Source organism: Mus musculus, chromosome 17, assembly GCF_000001635.26.
Source record: "Mus musculus strain C57BL/6J chromosome 17, GRCm38.p6 C57BL/6J".
Taxonomy (NCBI): domain Eukaryota; kingdom Metazoa; phylum Chordata; class Mammalia; order Rodentia; family Muridae; genus Mus; species Mus musculus.
Genome location: NC_000083.6, coordinates 21624686 through 21644992, shown reverse-complemented (window position 1 = coordinate 21644992; position 20307 = coordinate 21624686). Strand labels below are relative to the sequence as shown.

The following is a 20307-nucleotide window of genomic DNA, read 5'->3' as shown; positions in this document are numbered from 1 at the left end:
TGTCGAAAGGTAAATGTAAGAATCTTACTAACAAAAACCAAGACCACTCACCATCATCAGAACCCAGCACTCCCACTTCTCCCAGTCCAGGGCACCCCAACACACCCGAAAAGCTAGACCCGGATTTAAAAGCATATCTCATGTAGATGGTAGAGGACATCAAGAAGGACTTTAATAACTCACTTAAAGAAATACAGGAGAACACTGCTAAAGAGTTACAAGTCCTTAAAGAAAAACAGGAAAACACAACCAAACAGGTAGAAGTCCTTAAAGAAAAACAGGAAAACACATCCAAACAGGTGATGGAAATGAACAAAACCAAACTAGACCTAAAACGGGAAATAGACACAATAAAGAAAACCCAAAGTGAGGCAACGCTGGAGATAGAAACCCTAGGAAAGAAATCTGGAACCATAGATGCGAGCATCAGCAACAGAATACAAGAGATGGAAGAGAGAATCTCAGGTGCAGAAGATTCCATAGAGAACATCAGCACAACAATCAAAGAAAATGAAAAATGCAAAAAGATCCTAACTCAAAACATCCAAGAAATCCAGGACACAATGAGAAGACCAAACCTACGGATAATAAGAGTAGATGAGAATGAAGATTTTCAACTCAAAGGACCGGCAAATATCTTCAACAAAATTATAGAAGAAAACTTCCCAAACCTAAAGAAAGACATGCCCATGAACAGACAAGAAGCCTACAGAACTCCAAATAGACTGGACCAGAAAAGAAATTCTTCCTGACACATAATAATGAGAACAACAAATGCACTAAATAAAGATAGAATATTAAAAGCAGTAAGGGAAAAAGGTCAACTAACATATAAAGGCAAGCCTATCAGAATTACACCAGATTTTTCACCAGAGACTATGAAATCCAGAAGATCCTGGACAGATGTTATACAGACACTAAGAGAACACAAATGCCAGCCCAGGCTAATATACCCAGCCAAACTCTCAATTACCATAGAGTGAGAAACCAAAGTATTCCACGACAAAACCAAATTCACACATTATTTTTTCCACGAATCCAGCCTTTCAAAGGATAATAACAGAAAAAAAACGAATACAAGGACGGAAGCCACGTCCTAGAAAAAGCAAGAAGTTAATCCCTCAACAAACCTAAAAGAAGACAGCCACAAGAACAGAATGCCAACTCTAACAACAAAAATAATAGGAAGCAACTATTACTTTTCCTTAATATCTCTTAATATCAATGGACTCAATTCCCCAATAAAAAGACATAGACTAACAGACTGGCTACACAAACAGGACCCAACATTTTGCTGCTTACAGGAAACTTATCTCAGAGAAAAAGATAGACACTACCTCAGAATGAAAGGCTGGAAAACAATTTTCCAAGCATATGGTATGAAGAAACAAGCTGGAGTAGCCATTCTAATATCTAACAAAATTGACTTCCAACCCAAAGTCATCAAAAAAGACAAGGAGGGGCACTTCATACTCATCAAAGGTAAAATCCTCCAAGAGGAACTATCAATTCTGAATATCTATGCTCCAAATACAAGGGCAGCCACATTCATTGAAGAAACTTTAGTAAAGCTCAAAGCACATATTGCACCTCTCGCAATAATAGTGGGAGACTTCAACACACCACTTTCACCAATGGACAGATCATGGAAACAGAAACTAAACAGGGACACAGTGAAACTAACAGAAGTTATGAAACAAATGGATCTAACAGATATCTACAGAACATTTTATCCTAAAACAAAATAATATACCTTCTCAGCACCTCATGGTACCTTCTCCAAAATTGACCACATAATTGGTCACAAAACAAGCCTCAACATATACAAAAATATTGAAATTGTCCCATGCATCCTGTCAGATCACCATGGACTAAGGCTGATCTTCAATAACAAAATAAATAATAGAAAGCCAACATTCACGTGGAAACTGAACAACACTCTTCTCAATGATACCTTGGTCAAGGAAGGAATAAAGAAAGAAATTAAGGACTTTTTGGAGTTTAATGAAAATGAAGCCAGAACATACCCTAACTTATGGGACACAATGAAAGCATTTCTAAGAGGAAAACTCATAGCTTTGAGTGCCTCCAAAAAGAAACTAGAGAGAGCACACATTAGCAGCTTGACAACACACCTAAAAGCTCTAGAACAAAAGGAAGCACATCACCCAAGAGGAGTAGACGGCAGGAAATAATCAAACTTAGGGGCGAAATCAACCAAGTGGAAACAGGAAGAACTGTTCAAAGAATCAACCAATCAAGGAGCTGGTTCTTTGAGAAAATCAACTAGATAGATAAACCCTTGGCCAGACTCACTAGAGGGCACAGGGAAAGCATCCTAATTAACAAAATCAGAAATGAAAAGGGAGACATAACAACAGATCCTGAAGAAATCCAAAACACCATCAGATCCTTCTACAAAAGGCTATACTCAACAAAACTGGAGAACCTGGATGAAATGGACAAATTTCTAGACAGATACCGGGTACCAAAGTTAAATCAAGATCAGGTTAATGATCTAAACAGTCCTATATCCCCTAAAGAAATAGAAGCAGTCACTAATAATCTCCCAACCAAAAAAAGTCCAGGACCAGATGGGTTTAGTGCAGAGTTCTATCAGAGCTTCAAAGAAGATTTAATCCCAGTTCTTCACAAACTATTCCACAAAATAGAAACAGAAGGTACTCTACCCAACTCATTCTATGAAGCCACAATTACTCTGATACCTAAACCACAAAAAGAACCAACAAAGATAGAGAACTTCAGATCAATTTCCCTTATGAATATCAAAGCAAAAATCCTCAATAGAGTTTTCACTAACCGAATCCAAAAACACATCAAAACAATCATCCATCCTGACTTAGTAGGTTTCATCCCACGGATGCAGGGATGGTTCAATATATGGAAATCCATCAACATAATCCATTATATATACAAATTCAAAGACAAAAACTACATGATCATCTCATTAGATGTGGAGAAAGCATTTGGCAAAATCCAAAACCCATGCATGATAAAAGTCTTGGAAAGATCAGGAATTCAAGGCCCATACCTAAACATGATAAAAGCAATCTACAGCAAACCAGTAGCCAACATCAAAGTAAATGGTGAGAAGCTGGAAGCAATCCCACTAAAATCAGGGACTAGACAAGGCTGTCCACTCTCTCCCTACCTATTCAAGATAGTACTTGAAGTCCTAGCCAGAGCAATTAGACAACAAAAGGAGATCAAGGGGGATACAAATTGGAAAGGAGGAAGTTAAAGTATCACGTTTTGCAGATGATATGATAGTATATATAAGTGGCCCTAAAAATTCCACCAGAGAACTCCTAAACCTGATAAACAGCTTCAATGAAGTAGCTGGATATAAAATTAACTCAAACAAGTCAATGACCTTTCTGTACACAAAGGATAAAAGGGGCTGAGAAAGAAATTAGGGAAACAACAACCTTCTCAATAGTCACAAATAATATAAAATACCTTGGCCTGACTCTAACTAAGGAAGTGAAAGATCTGTATGATAAGAACTTCAAGTCTCTGAAGAAAGAAATTAAAGAAGATCTCAGAAGATGAAAAGATCTCCCATGCTAATGGATTGACAGGATCAATATAGTAAAAATGGCTATCTTACCAAAAGCAATCTATAGATTCAATGAAATCCCCATCAAAATGCCAACTCATTCTTCAACGAATTAGAAAGGGCAATCAGCAGATTCATCTGGAATAACAAAAAACCTAGGATAGCAAAAACTCTTCTCAAGGATAAAAGAACCTCTGGTGGAATCACCATGCCTGTCCTAAAGCTGTACAACAGAGCAATTGTGATAAAAACTGCATGGTACTGGTATAACGAAAGACAAGTAGACTGATGGAACAGAATTGAAGACCCAGAGATGAACCCACACACCTATGGTCACTTGATCTTTGACAAGGGAGCTAAAACCATCCAGTGGAAAAAAGACAGCATTTTCAACAAATGGTGCTGGCACAACTGGCGGTTATCATGTAGAAGAATGTGAATTGATCCATTCCTATCTCCTTGTACTAAGGTCAAATCTAAGTGGATTAAGGAACTTCACATAAAACCAGAGACACTGAAACTTATAGAGGAGAAAGTAGGGAAAAGCCTCGAAGATATGGGTACAGGGGAAATATTTCTGAATAGAACAGCAATGGCTTGTGCTGTAAGATCGAGAATCGATAAATGGAACCTCATAAAGTTGCAAAGCTTCTGCAAGGCAAAAGACACTGTCAATAAGACAAAAAGACCACCAACAGTTTGGGAAAGGATCTTTACCTATCCTAAATCAGATAGGGGACTAATATCCAATATATATAAGAACTCAAGAAGGTGGACTCCAGAAAAATCAAATAACCCAATTAAAAATGGGGCTCAGAGCTGAACAAAGAATACTCACCTGAGGAATACCGAATGGCAGAGAAGCACCTGAAAAAATGTTCAACATTCTTAATCATCCGGGAAATGCAAATCAAAACAACCGTGAGATTCCACCTCACACCAGTCAGAATGGCTAAGATCAAAAATTCAGGTGAGAGCAGATGCTGGCGAGGATGTTGAGAAAGAGGAACACTCCTCCATTATTGGTGGGATTGCAAGCTTGTACAACCGCTCTGGAAATCATTCTGGCGGTTCCTCAGAAAATTGGACATAGTACTACCAGAGGATCCTGCAATACCTCTCCTGGGCATATATCCAGAAGATGTCCCAACCAGTAAGAAGAACACATGCTCCACTATGTTCATAGCAGACTTATTTATAATAGCCAGAAGCTGCAAAGAACCCTGATGCCCCTCAACAGAGGAATGGATACAGAAAATGTGGTACATTTACACAATGGAGTACTACTCAGCTATTAAAAACAGTGAATTTATGAAATTCCTAGGCAAATGGATGGACCTGGAGGGCACCATCCTGTGTGAGGTAACCCCATCACCAAGGAACTCACACAATATTTACTCACTAATAAGTGAATATTAGCCCAGAAATTTAGGATACCCAAGATATAAGACACAATTTGGTAAACGCATGAAACTCAAGAAGAACGAAGACCAAAGTGTGGACACTTTGCCCCTTCTTAGAATTGGGAACAAAACACCCATAGAAGGAGTTACAGAGGCAAAGTTTGGAGCTGTGAGGAAAGGATGGACCATCTAGAAACTGCCATATCCGGGGATCCATCCCATAATCAGCTTCCAAATGCTAACACCATTGCATACACTAGCAAGATTTTGCTGAAAGGACCCAGATATAGCTGTCTCTTGTGAGACTATGCCAGGGCCTATCAAACACAGAAGTGGATGCTCACAGTCAGCTATTGGATGGAGCACAGGGCCCCCAATGGAGGAGCTAGAGAAAGTACCCAAGGAGCTAAAGGGAACTGCAACCCTATAGGTGGAACAACATTATGAACTAACCAGAACCCTGGATCTCTTGACTCTAGCTGTATACGTATCAAAAGATGTCCTAGCCGGCCATCACTGGAAAGAGAGGCCCATTGGATTTGCAAACTTTATATGCTCCAGTACAGGGGAATGCCAGGGCCAAAAAGTGGGAGTGGGTGGGTAGGGGATTGGGCGGGAGGGTATGGGGGACTTTTGGGATAGCATTGGAAATGTAAATGAAGAAAATACCTAATAAAAATATTTGAAAAAAAAGAAAGAAAGAATTCTGTGAAGGAAGACTAGTTTAGGAAAATCAGCAATAAAGATTCAACTATTTACTTATTTACAAAAAAATCAGTGTATATATATTTACATAAATAAATCTGGGTGACACAATTAAAGATCTGTTGTGTTAGAATTTTATTGCTGTGAACATACACCATGACCAAGGCAACTCTTATAAAGATAACATTTAATTGGGGCTGACTTATAGGATCAGAAGTTCTGTCCATTATCATCAATGTGGGAACATGGCAGCATCCAGGCAGGTATGGTACAAGAGAAGCTGAGAGTTCTACATCTTCATCTGAAGGCGGCTAGCAGAATACTCGCTTCCAGGCAGCTAGGACGAGGTTCTTAAAGCCCATGCCCACAGAGATACACCACTCCAACAAGGCCACACCTTCTAATAGTGCCACTCCCTGGGCCAAGCATATAGAAACCATCACACCTGATGTGTGGCATTATTCATAGGGAAACAAAAACACACCTCTATTTATTACAGATAAGGAACCAATGACAGATAAATGTTAGGGAATAACATAGTCTAACTTGGTGAGTCAATTTGTTTTCTTTTTTAGGAGTGTTTTGTCTGCATGTATGTTTATGCACCATGTGTGTTCCTATACCTCTCAGAGGCCAGAAGAGGGCAAGATACCCTGAGTTGAGATTACAGGTTTAGTGCCCATATGAAGGTGCTGAGAATTCAAAATGAGTCTTTTGTAAGAGCAGACAATGTCCTTAGCCGCTGAGTCATGTCTAAATCCCAGTGGACCAATGAGTTTGACTGGTGTGACTTAAAGGACAGTTGGTGAGCTGCTTCTTGCAGGCAGCTCACCTGAGGTAGGAACTGTGTTTTTCAAACCACTCACTAACTCCTCTAGGCAGCTTGAATGTAACTACTTCATAGCTGGTCTGAACATCTTCTATGCACTTCATTTTGTCTGATGGTGTCCTTACCAATTATATATACACATGAGGCAAGAGGGCATTAATGAATCTTGCCAGTTTATGGGATCTCCTGAAGCTATTAAGTCAACTATTTCTATAAAGAGGACTGAATGGATCACCTCTCATTTCTTTACCTCTGCTTTAATACCCTGTGTTTTAAGGAGCTTCCTCCACGTTGGAAGGTGTAATCTCAGAGGAAATTGATACAAACCTATACCAGACATGTCCTCAGAGGAATCTCCCTGGTTACCAATGAGCACTTGCCCATCATGTTCATTGCACCTATATTGACAGTACCTAGGCAATAGAATCAGCTTAGAGACATCCATCAACTGACACATGGGTAAATGAAAATGTGACGTATCTACAAAGGTATATTACTCATGTGTAAATAAAATGAATAAATAATGTTGCTTTCAATTCCAAGGGTATTAAATAGCGGTCTCTGTATCAGGTATTGGTATCTACTTAGAAATTACTGGTCATAGAGACCCCAGAAGTACCCCCCCAAAAAGCAGGTTATTGCCAGTGCTCTTCCATGGCCATCCTAAGCAGAAGGTATTACTGAAGACACCATCTTGGTTGCAAAATAGACAGCAGTCTTGAACTTACTAGGAAACTCTCCGAACTGGCTAGCTTTCATAGCACTGCAAGGTCTTGTGCAGACTGCTAGCAGAGAAATGATGTTATGGTCTTCCTTACCCCTGGACCATGCATCCCACAGTACTAGCCAAGATGTGTGCACTGGTGTAATACTGTCACCATTGTGAATGGCCATAAGCAGGATCTCCCTGGAATGGATCTGAGGCCTGCTCCTTAGAGAAATTCATACCATAGTAAAACAGAACAAAACAAAACAAAACAAAACAAAACAAAACAAAACAAAACAAAACAAAAAGGATTTGGAAGTATAAGTCCAAGGACAGAAGCTATTGATGTTTTCTTAAGGAACATGTTATTAATCAGCCATCCAAATAGTCATGTTTCTAATGACCAGTTTGTAAAACGGTGAAGGAAGACTCTTTTTGCAGTAGGGGGTAGATAATGCAGAGACCCATAACTGTTGAGAAAGTACTAAGAATAAGCAGCTATGTAAGACTGGGGCAATTACCATTTCATCATGGCTGATGGAGGGTTCTGGAGTCTCCATTAATTCCATGAGGGTATAATGGCTGGCAATGGCAGCTATATTATTTAATTATAAAGTTTGGAGCAAAGATTTCCCCATCAGTACTTCAAAAGGAATTTCTGCTTGCCTCCAGGAATTTCAATCTTTCTCTCCAAGACTGTGGTTTCTCTTTGTAATTCTGATTGACTTGGAATTCATATTATTGACAAGGCTGGCCTAAAACTTATATGGATGAACCTACATCTCTGTCCAGATCGTTGGGATGGGAGGGGTGCATCACCACATCCTTAGCCTTTGAGGATTTCTAAGCTATATGTCAGCATTCCAATTATTCCACATGCACAGCCTATCTCTTGACAGTTTGTCTCTTTCTTGGTATTTGTAAGGCTTAACTCCAGTATCAAAATTTGGAATGCAAATGAATTAAGAGAATTTATTAAGGATTTTTCTTTCATGATGAATTTTATCTTTGCAATTTCAGTACTATTTTGTAAAGGATTTGTCAAGTTCAATACATTTAGAGGAATGCAGTTTCCATGAACAACACTTTAGGATTATGTATGGTATACCTTTACATGGTTTCTCAGAAGTATGACCTATGCAATGTACAGTATAATTAGATGTTTTTGTCAAAACTGTAAAGTTATTACATGTTGTCCTTATTATGATTTTTTTGAGACAGGTTCTATGTAGTGTGGACAGTCCTGGAACTGGACTCACAGGGATCATCCAGTCTCTGTCTTCTGAGTGTTGTTATTAAAGGCATGTACCATCTTGCCTGGCATTATTATGAATGGCTGGATGTTGGATGAGCTAAATGTTTTAGTTATAGTTTTTCCCAGGGATGCTAGAGAAGTCTCAGAGGTTAAGAGTACTGGTTTGCTGAAGGGACCCTGTTATAGGTGTCTCGTATGAGGCTATGCCAGTGCCTGGCAAATACAGAAGTGGATGCTCACAGTCATCTATAAGATGGAACACAGGGCCCCCAATGGAGAAGCTAGAGAAAGCACTCAAGGAAGCTGAAGAGGTCTGCAACCCTATAGGTGGAACAACAATATGAACAAACCAGTACTCCCAGAGCTCATATCTCTAGCTGCATATGTAGCAGAAGATGGCCTAGTCGGTCATCATTGGGAAGAGAGGCCTCTTGGTATTGCAAACTTTATATGACCCAGTGTTACCTCCTTCCAGCTTAGCAAGGCTGGCTGTGACCATCTGCTGCTTAATCAGAGCCACCTGCTGTGCTGCTTCTCTCTCCTTTGATGTGCCACTACCTGCCTGAGGCCCAACCTGCCTGAGGCCAAACCTGTTCTCCTCACCAAACTGTTATCTTCGCAAAGTTACCACTAGAAGGCTGACTTATCTACTTCAAAGGAACTTTGCATGGCTAGGAATGGGCCTCCCCTCTTCTTTATAAAGCGTGTTTGCTGACATTAAAATTGAACCTTGATCAGACAGCTTGTCTTGGTTCCGTCTCTCTCTCTCAAGCTGCCTAGTCCCCCCTCTTCTCTTCCAGGTTTCCAAGCTGCCTTTCCAGATTAGAACCCAGACATGTGAGCCACTGGACGGACACAACACCCCAGTACAGGGGAATGCCAGGGCCAAGAAGCGGGAGTGGGTGAGTAGGGGAGCAGGGCAGAGGGAGGGTATAGGGTACTTTCGGGATAGCATTGGAAATGTGTATAAAGAAAATATCTAATAATTAATTAATTAGTTAATTAATTAATTTAAAAAAGAGTACTGGTTGCTCTTCCAGAGAACCAGAGTTCAATTTGGAACAAATAGCTATACACAACTATCTGTACTGCCAAATTCAGGGGATCTGATGCTCTCTTTTGCGTTCTACTTGTACCGGGCATACATGCAGTGCACAGACATATTTGTAAGCCAGTATTAAAAAGAAATAAAAAGCTCCCCCCAGTTACATTTACAGAATTTTATTTTGATAGGAACTCTGATACATTTTGTGAGGTTTAAGTCTTCATTAAAGGCTTTCACAAGCTTGTTATCTTTATATTTCTATTACTTCTCCTGTTGTGATTTGTCAGCAGAGAATACCAGATAAATGGTATGTTACATTATTTACAATGGTATGTTTTTCTCCAGTATGAATTTTCTGATGTCTTCTAAGACTTGAAATCCACATAAAGTATACGTCACAGTCTTTGCACTTGTGAGGTTTCTCTCCAGGATGAATTTTCTGGTGGTCTCTAAGATATGAGCACCTAGTAAAAGATTTGTTACATTCCTTACATTTGTAAGGTTTTTCTCCAGTATGAATTTTCTGATGTCTTCCGAGATTTGAAATCCATATAAAGGATATGTCAGTCTCTGCATTTGTAAGGTTTCTCTCCAGTATGAATTTTCTGATGGTCTCTTAGAGTTGAGTACTGATTAAAGGATTTGCCACATTCCTTACATCTGTAAGTCTTTCTCCAGTATGAACTCGCTGATTTGTCCTCATATGTGAAGGCTGGGGAAAAGATATAACACAGTCTTTGCTTTTGTAAGGTTTCTCTCCAGTATGAATTTTCTGATGTGCTGTATGAGTTGAGCCCGTAGGAAAAGATTTGTCACAATCCATACATTTGTAAGGCCTTTCTCCAGTATGAATACTCTGATGTACTCTAAGATGTGAGCATCCGGTAAAAGATTTGTCACATTCCCTACATTTATAAAGTTTCTCTCCAGTATGAATTTTCTGATGTGCTCTAAGAGTTGAGGCTCTAGTAAAAGATTTGTCACATTCCGTACATCTGTAAGGTCTCTCTCCAGTATGAACTCTCTGATGTGCCCTAAGATGTACATACTGGATAAAGGATTTGTCACATTTGTAAGGTTTCTTTGCAGTATGAATTTTCTGATAGGCTCTTAGATATGAGTACCAGATAAAAGATTTGCCACATTCCTTACATTTATAAGGTCTCTCTCCATCATGAATATTCTGATGCATTCGAAGACTAGAAATCCAGAGGAAGCACTTATCACAATCTTTGCACTTGTGAGGTTTCTCTCCAGTATGAACTGTCTGATGTCTTCTTAGATGTGGGTGCCAGGTAAAGGATTTGTCACATTCCAAACATTTGTAAGGTTTCTCTCCAGTATGTATTATCTGATGTTCTCTAAGGTGAGAACACCTAGTAAAAGACATTCCTTATATCTATTAGGCCTCTCTCCAGTATGAACTCGCTGATGTGTTCTAAGATGTGAGACCTAGGTAAAGGATTTGTCACATTCCATACATGTGTAAGGTTTCTATATATTATGAACTTTCTGATGTGTTTGAAGAGTTGAGCACTTAGTAAAAGATTTCCCACATTCCTTATATTTGTAAGGTCTCTCTTGGTTATGAACACTCTGATGTCTTTGAAGATGTGAGCACTTGGTAAACCATTTGCCACATTCCCTACATTTGTAAGGTTTCTCTCCAATGTGAATTTTCTGATGTGTTTTAAGAGTTGTGGTTGTAGTAAAGGATTTGTCACATATCTCACATTTGTAAGGCTTTTCACCAGTGTGGATTTTCTGATGTGTATTAAGAGCGGTGGTCGTAGTAAAGGTTTGTCACATATCTCATATTTGTAAGGCTTTTCACCAGTGTGGAATCTGCAATGCCTTTTAAGACTGATAGTTCAAAAAAGGACTTACCACATTCTTTGCATTCATAATGTGCCTCAGGAGAATGAATCTTGTGGTGCCATCTTAATGATGCACAGTGGGCAAAGGATCTGTCACACTCCTTACATTTGTATGGCTTCTCTCCAGTATGCCTTCTCTGGTGGCTTTTAAGTGCAGATAACTGCACAAATGACTTTTCACATTCTTTGCATTTGTAAGGTTTCTCTCCTGTATGAAGACTTTGATGTGTTTTAAGATTTGTGCACTTGTTAAAGGATTTTTCACAAACTTTGCACTTGTAGGGTTTCTCACCAGTATGAATTCTCTTATGTATGCTGAAACTTGAAGCAGTACTGAAGTATTTACTGCAGTGTCCACACTGATATGGTTTCTCTCTAATGTAGACTGTTGCATGAGACTGTGTGTAGAGCTGAAATGGTCATCATATTCATCCTGCTTGTGTTCTTTCCTTGCAGTGTAGAGTCTTTGATCTTGGCTAATGTTGGAACATAAATTGAAAGATTTCTCACAGTCTTTAGATTGGCGAGGGTCTTCTCCAGTGTGCATACTTTTGTGTCTATCTGGGTTTGAAGAGTCAACAGAGGCATCCTTCTCATTACAGCATCTGTAGTTGTTAGAGGTTTTTGTAGTGTCACTTCTATTATAAAGTGCACAGTTGGAGGGTTCATGAAGCATTTCCCTGAGCTCATTACACTGACAAGACTCCTTTTCAGTCCTCATATGTTGATGGACAGTATCGCATATGCAGTAGTTCTCTGAAAAGGGATACAAATCAGATTAATAGGGCTTGTTCCCAGATGACACATATGATAAATGGCTGTCTTTGTAAGTTCTCTTTTAAACTAAATTAAACTGTAACTGTTTAGAACCAAGCTCCCAGTAGCTGAAACTATTTGTTCACTATAACTGTATGGATCCTCACAAAAACAGCATGCCAGTCTTCAAGGTCAGTGATGTCTAATAGATAGCTCATGTTTTTTGAAAATGTCTAACTTGGCACAAGATGGAACAAATAAGTGAGGGTAAGTAATTATTTTTGAGATGGAGCACACTCCCTGCTTATATTCAGAGTATATGTCTATATTTTTAATTGCTTTCTTCAGAAATGGATGCAAACTTTTTAATCCAATCCCAGGCTCACAGTGAGTGTACTTCCTAATACATAGCAATGGAAGTTACTCTTGAGGAGATCCGTTTCCTTTTAAGATTAAAGGCTTACTGAAAAGCATCCAAGGGTTTGGGTTTTTTTTTTCCTATAAATAAATAAATAAATAAATAAATAAATAAATAAATAAATAAATAAATAGATAGATAAATAAATAAATAAAGGCATTAGGTTCTTCAAAATTAATGGATGCAACGAAATATTTTCCAGATATCCAAAGCTCTAGATCATTTGAGGCAGGACTTTCATGGGAGATTATTGCTCTTATCTTTTCCTCCATTGTCTGAGCTCCACACACTGCTGTGTTTCCTAACTTTTTTTTATGGTTATTCTCATGTATACTCTGTTCATAACCTCTTAAGATTATTTTTCCAGGAGGACGTTTGTGAATCCTCCACTGGAATGAAAGTGATGCATATTGTATGAAGACATACAAGCAAGTTAGTCAATTCCAGAATAATAATACTTCATGGAATCACATTAGGCTTATAATTTGTAAAATTATTCCAATCTGATGCCAGCACAGTCAATCAAAAATGCATATTGTTCTAGTATTGAGGCCCTATACAGGTCTAGAGGTCTAATAAGTCACAACATCTTCTAAGAGTTGCGGCAGGCAGGATGCAACTTGAGGACAGGAGACTGTAGTAATTGCAAGGATCAGGAATATCTTGGATATCTTGCTGTTGCCATGAGTCATGGTGATCGTGCAGTTTGGTTCAGGAGAACTGGCCCTTTTACATGATCCCACAGATCACAGATAGGGTAGATGCTGAGATGGAATAGCTCATAGTTCTGGAACTGGCTCTGGGTGGTAACTGAGTTGGTTTGCCCATCAACTCTCCTGTACCCATTCCATCAGGGACAGCTCTCCCATGCTAAAGTCACAGCTTGCCTAACCACACCATGGCTGGTAGAGGCAGGGACAGCACAGGGAGCCCCTCAGTCATTAACATGCCCTCAGGCAGCAACGTGCATGCAGACCACAGACATCAGCATGGCCTTTGGTGGTAACATGGGCCACAGGCATTGACAGAGACTCACTGTAGTACATTCATGGACACAGACATGGGCCTCAGCAGAGGCCATATGGCCTGGACATCACCATGACCTCGAGTGGCAGTGCAGACCTCCCACAATACTCTGTTCCTCACTGTGCTTGGGTCTTCAGTTCTAGCTCTTCTTTACAGTGCACAAACCATTATGTTTCTCCTTCTCTCTAACCTCTGGACCACATAATTGATCATAGTAGTCACATTCTCTGGCTGTCTTCTGCTAGCATGGGCAGGCGAACGTCTTGGAAAATTTCTTTTTCATTACAAAACTTTGCCTAGTCTGCTGTTTTTCCCATGACAGCTTATATATCAAGAGTTTACAATCTATAGAGTCATTATTTACAAAGGATGAGTTAAGAATTCTACAAGCAAAATATTCTCACCAACAGAGACCAGGTTGCTGCAATTCTCCAACATCACATCAATGTACAGAGCCCTCTGAACAAAGTCCAGGTATTCCCACTCCTCCTGAGAGAAGTTCACAGCCACATCCCGGAATGTCAACAGACCGTGAAACAAAAATCACAGTTTGACTATGTGCTACAGGGTAGAATAAGGAGACAAGATGCATATGAGTGAAGACAATTATCATCAAAAAATCATAAAAATTTAAAATTCACCAAAAAGAGGATTTCCAATATAGTCACATTATGTAATGAATTCTTGAACTCTGAAAACAGGATGATACAATAGTTTTACAAGCAGTATCAATAAAAAAGAAACACATTTAAGATCTATCACAAGATCACAGTGTACATATCTCAGAAGGACATTTGTAATGAGGACATGTATTCTTAAATTTTCTGCCTGAAAATCATGCTAAAATATGAAGTTAATCCTGTCTCTACTTGGGTCTCACATAACTCATATAACAGGCTCCGGTATGATTTTTAAACTCTAGGAGCAATACCATACCATTAAATAACAGAGGGGAAGGTATGGAAGGCAGAACTCATGATTAAGTTCTGGACAAAGAAGGCAAAGAATTTGGGATTTTTTTTCCACAAAAGCAAGGATTGTAGTAACACTACAAACTGAAAATTTTAACTGTAACATAAAAATCAAGTAGTCTGCTCAATTAATTTTATAAGGATATCTGAGCCACTAACAATCTGATAGAAAACTTTTCATCAGACACATATAATGTAATCTAAAATTTTCCTAAGCATATAGATGAGCCACCATAGACAAATAACAGTTTCAGTACACTGCAGCTGCAGGGTAGGCATGGAGAGCTGATATTCAAACAAAGTGTCTAGAGCAAGGCCATCATGAGGGATAGTCTCTCTGCATCACATGAAACAGTTTATGCACATGTCAGTCAATGCCCACAAGACATTTGTATGGATGCATTTCCATATAATTCTACATAATGAGTCCAAGCCCCAGTGTTCTGCACAGTGGGTTGGTGTGAGGACAAAAAAAAAAAAAAAAAAAAAAAAAAGGTAAAGGGAGAAAAGTAAAAATACTGATGTCTCTGCTTTGGGAAGTTACCACTGAGCTTCCTAAAGAAGTAAGTGATTCTCCTAAGACAAACAGATATGAGGTACCAAAAAACACATGGACATATCAATTGTGATATTAAACACCAAAGAGAAATACAAGTAGGTTGCAATTTCCGTCTATACTCAAGAACATTAGTTTCATTGCAAAATTAAGCCACATATGACTGCCATGAAGGTAATGACCACCGGTTATGAAAAAGGATATAAAGGTAAATGCTTTTCTTACTGTAAATCAATCACAGGATTTTGGGGACTTGGTGTTGTATTAGATTATATACACATATTTGCACGTAGTTGAAAGTGAAAACATAAAATAACATCCAAGGCTTCAGAACTTCCCAAATGAATACTGTAACTGCATAGAAATGCATTGAGTTGTCTAGACTCTAGGTCTGGTTAATGGCAGTGTATGATTTTGTTGGTCTGTAGGCAAAAAAAAAAAATTCAAAATAAAATTTAAAAAATCATCAGAAGCATAAAATTAAGGACTTGCAATGTATCAAACTATAATATTTTTAGAAATAGAGTAGACATGATCACTGACCTGGGATATATCCTTCTGATTCTCTTCTTTGATTTTCTCTTTGAAGAACAATAAATAGTCAGCTTGTGGATCTTTAATATTGAGGGGTCAAACAGGAAAAGTAAAATTAATACTGAATGCTATTTAAGAACAAGGTCAAACCACATAAAAAAAGATTCAAGTAACAGAATACTACTTGATGTCTGTTCAGTGATTCCCAAAGCCAGCAGAGTATGGAAAGACATTTAAATATTGGAGTCATGAATTAACACAATTCATTTTACTAAACAGCATAGCACATAATAAATTAGAGGCAACCATGTACAGGACAATGAGAGGAATTATCTATGAGTACACAGGAAATGATACATTTCATGTGAAAAAATCGATAAATACAGGAAAACTGGGAAGTAATCATCCATGCTCAAAGGTGGAAGCCACTCTTTCTCACAGTAAAGAAAGAAGAATACTACAAATATTCTAAGCAGCAACACAACAACAAAACAAAATTATAGGGAGTATAAATGCTATGAACAAAAAAGTTGCCATTCTGGAATTGAATATAGAGTATCCTCAATTAAATAAACAAATCCTCAGGTTAAATAAATTTAGCATGTGAATCAGCTCTATCACTCCTTGCCATATGTTCAAAGGACTCAGCAGCCTACTATACGTGCTCACCCATGTCCATTGCTGTTATAGTCTTAATAGGGACAAAATAAAACAATGTAAATGTGCTTCACCTGACAAAAACGTATATATACACTATAAAATATCATTGAGTAATTCTCAACATGGTTTATATCTTCAGTACAAACAGCATTACATTTAAACTTCCCACAAGAACCTTCAGAGAACTAGTAAAGAGAAGCCTAGAATTTACATTGACCCAGAAATTTCTGGGGTAGAGAACAACTCTAGGAAAATGCTGCAATGTTCGAGCTATCCCACTGTGATTCCAGATCAGCCCAATGCAGTAGAGCAGCAGATCCAGAACCTGCCCAACAGCAATGACCATGGAATGTCATCAAGATACCACAGAAAAAGGGGTGTACACTAGACAGCCTCTTCAAACAGTGGTATTTGGGAAAGGACTTATCAGTATATAAAATGATGAACTTGGGTCCAAGTCTCTCCTACCATACAAGGAATCACAGACCTTCATGTATGACTTGAAACAGTGAATCCTGCAGCGTAATACAAGGGGGCAGGAACTGACAAATATTACTGAGTACAATTAAAACATCTAGGGAAATAATAACTAAAAGTATATTGGGATATAATACACCACAGGTACACTCATTAGATATTTACAGAACAATGGATGAGAATCCAGAATCAACCAAAAAATTACAAAGGAAAGAAACGGCAATATAATAAATAAAATAAATAGGCAACTGACTTGAACACACAATGCTCAAAAGCAGTTGTGGTGACCAATTTGTACATATTAAAAAGCTCTACATTACAAGCCACAAGATTCTGTAAATTCAATATACAGAGATTCTAGTTATGTCTAGTCAGTGTCCACACTCATGTTTCTAAAGAGTAACAAATGTATTTTTTCAGTGATTTCTTGAAATTTTTTCATTTTTATTAAACTAATAAAATTTATTTTAAGATATACAACTCAGTTTTGACATTTTTTAAGTCATCAAAATAATTTATAATAGTTAAATGCCTCTTAAATATACATGATATCTTCTGAGGCTAAAAGTTATGCATTCAGTCAGTTTTTAAAATCTATTTGGAACATTAAACATGATAGAAGTAGAAAAAATCTCTTTTTCCCCACATTTTTTATTAGATATTTTCTTCATTTACATTTCAAATGCTATCCCAAAAGTCCCCTATACCCTCCCCCTCCCCCTGCTCCCCTACCCACTCACTCCCACTTCTTGGCCCTGGCATTCCTCTGTACTGGGGCATATAAAGTTTGCTAGACCAAGGGGCCTCTCTTCCCAGTGATGGCCGACTAGACCATCTTCTGCTACATATGCAACTAGAGACACAAGCTCTGGGGTTATTGATTAGTTCATATTGTTATTCCACCTATAGGGTCACAGACACCTTCAGCTCTTGGGTACTTTCTCTAGCTTCTATATTGGGAGCCCTGTGTTCCATCATATAGATGACTGTGAGCATCCACTTCTGTATTTGCCAGGCATTGGCAAAGCCTCACAGGAGACAGCTATATTAGGGTCCCTTCAGCAAAATCTTGCTGGCATAAGCAATAGTGTCTGCGTTTGGTGGCTGATTATGGGATGGACCCCTGGGTGGGCCACTCTCTGGATGGTCCATCCTTTTGTCTTAGCTCCAAACTTTGTCTCTGCAACTCCTTCCACGGATATTTTATTCCGTATTCTAGGGAAGAATGAAGTATTCACGCGTCGACCTTCCTTCTTGATTTTCTTGTGTTTTGGAAGTTGTATCTTGGGTATTCTAGGTTTCTGGGCTAATATCCACTTATCAGTGAGTGCATATCAAGTGACATCTTTTGTGATTGGGTTACCTCACTCAGGATGATATCCTCCAGATACATCAATTTGTCCAAGAATTTCATAAATTCATTGTTTTTAATAGCTGAGTAGTACTCCATTGTGTAGATGTACCACATTTTCTGTATCCATTCCTCTGTTGAGGGGCATCTGGGTTCTTTCCAGCTTCTGGCTATTATAAATAGGGCTGCTATGAACATAGTGGAGCATGTGTCCTTATTACCAGTTGGAACATCTTCTGGGTATATGCCCAGGAGAGGTATTGCTGAATCTAGTGGTAGTACTATGTCCAGTTTTCTGAGAAACTGCCAGACTGATTTCCAGAGTGGTTGTACCAGCTTGCAATCCCACCAGCAATGGAGGAGTGTTTCTCTTTCTCCACATCCTCGCCCACATCTGCTGTCACCTGAATTTTTGATCCTAGCCATTCTGACTGGTGTGAGGTGGAATCTCAGGGTTGTTTTGATTTGCATTTCCCTGATGATTAAAGATGTTGAACATTTTTTCAAGTGCTTCTCAGCCCTTTGGTATTCATCAGTTGAGAATTCTTTGTTTAGCTCTGAGCCCCATTTTTTAATGGGGTTATTTGAATTTCTGGAGTTCAGCTTCTTGAGCTTTTTGTATATGTTGGATAGAAAAAAAATCTCTTATTAAGTCCTTTATGAAAAGAAATTGTGACAGGTTCCGGATTAGACAGAAACCATTCCATCTCCAAGGGAGAATACACAGTGTAACTGTGGCTTACATAGAATGAATTGGGTAGTGTTCCTTTTGCTTCTATATTGTGGAATCATTTGAAGAATATTGGTACTAGGTCTTCTTTGAAGGTCTGATAGAATTCTGCACTAAACCCATCTGGCCCTGGGCTTTTTTTGGTTGGGAGACTATTAATGACTCCTAAGCTAAATTTGTAAATGGTATAGTATTCAAAAAGAAAAAAAGAAAAGAGAAGAAAAATGACAGCCGAAATTAAAATATATATTTTCTGCCAAGGGCCATGTAGGAGGAACGACAAACAGCTTTAGAACTCATGAAATAGGACCCACTTGTTAGCACAGCCAAGATGGCTGTGCCTCCAAGAGTGATGACCCCCAAGGAATATGTGTCCTGAGGATACTGCCAAAATCAGTTTCTCAATCAATTCTCCAGTTGTCTTCTGTTTGACCACAGTTTAGGCTGGGCCTTGGTAGAAGGTAAGGCATTGGGGGCAGTTTTGCACAGTGGTTATCATACCACAAACCCAGTGGTGCCCAATGTCATTATGCTCATATCTTCTTGGAGACCTTGGGGTGTCACTGTTAGGATTCTTGAGTTTCTCTCTGTCATGGTAAGTTTAAACCTATTAATTCCATATGCAACAGATCTCTGTCTAGTTTGAGGGCTACCAGTACTACCTACCTAGCATATCTGAGTTAACCAACCTTTGTCTGTCTTAGTAATCTGTTTCAAACGGTATCTTTCAAACATATTACAGGAGACAAAAAAAGCTTTACTATTATAATTAACTGCATCAATACTTAGTATGACTTTAATTATATTTCTTAATATATTAAAGAATTTGATCATCTTCAAGGTTACTGACTATCATTAGACTTGAACCTTAAAAGCTATAGTTTTGACAACTTCGTTATCAATTTCATGGTTTTTCAGAAACCTGGGAATAGTTCTACCTCAAGACCCAGCTATACCACTCCTTGGCATATACCCAAAAGATGTTGCTCCAACATCCCACAAGGACACTTGCTCAACTATGTTCATAGCAGCTTTATTCATAATAACCAGAAGCTGGAGAAAACCTAGATGTCCTTCAACTGAAGAATAGATAATGAAAATGTGGTACATCTCCACAATGGAATACTATTCTGCTATGAAAAACAAGAACATCATGAATTTTGCAGACAAATGGATGGAACTTGAGAATATCACCCTGAGTACAGTGACCCAGTCCCAAAATGACATGTATGGTATGTACTCACTTATAAGTGGATATTAGCCAAGAAAAATATAGGATACCTATGCCACACTCCACAGACCCAAAGAAGCTAAACAAGAAGGAAGACATAAGTGAGGATGCTTGACTCTCACTTAAAAGGGGAAATAAAATAGTCATAAGAGGCAGATGGAGAAATGGGACTGGGTAGGAAAGGGAATGTGAAGGGC

At 38.6% G+C, this 20307-nt stretch overlaps 1 long non-coding RNA gene and 1 pseudogene across 2 annotated transcripts in view; one reads left to right on the top strand and one right to left on the bottom strand.

Moving 5' to 3' along the window:
* Positions 1 to 9683: 9683 nt before the first annotated feature.
* Positions 9684 to 20307, bottom strand: part of Gm30531 (predicted gene, 30531) — a 19808-nt pseudogene continuing 9184 nt past the window's right edge. Inside the window, exons 2-5 of the transcript NR_169114.1 lie at positions 15671 to 15741; positions 15353 to 15549; positions 14005 to 14161; positions 9684 to 12156 (exon numbers count right to left, since the gene is read on the bottom strand). The product of NR_169114.1 is annotated as a predicted gene, 30531 (transcript). The remainder of the gene's footprint in view (positions 12157 to 14004; positions 14162 to 15352; positions 15550 to 15670; positions 15742 to 20307) is intronic.
* Positions 20004 to 20307, top strand: part of Gm41541 — a 5198-nt gene continuing 4894 nt past the window's right edge. Inside the window, exon 1 of the long non-coding RNA XR_876654.1 lies at positions 20004 to 20111. This is a non-coding gene — a long non-coding RNA (predicted gene, 41541). The remainder of the gene's footprint in view (positions 20112 to 20307) is intronic.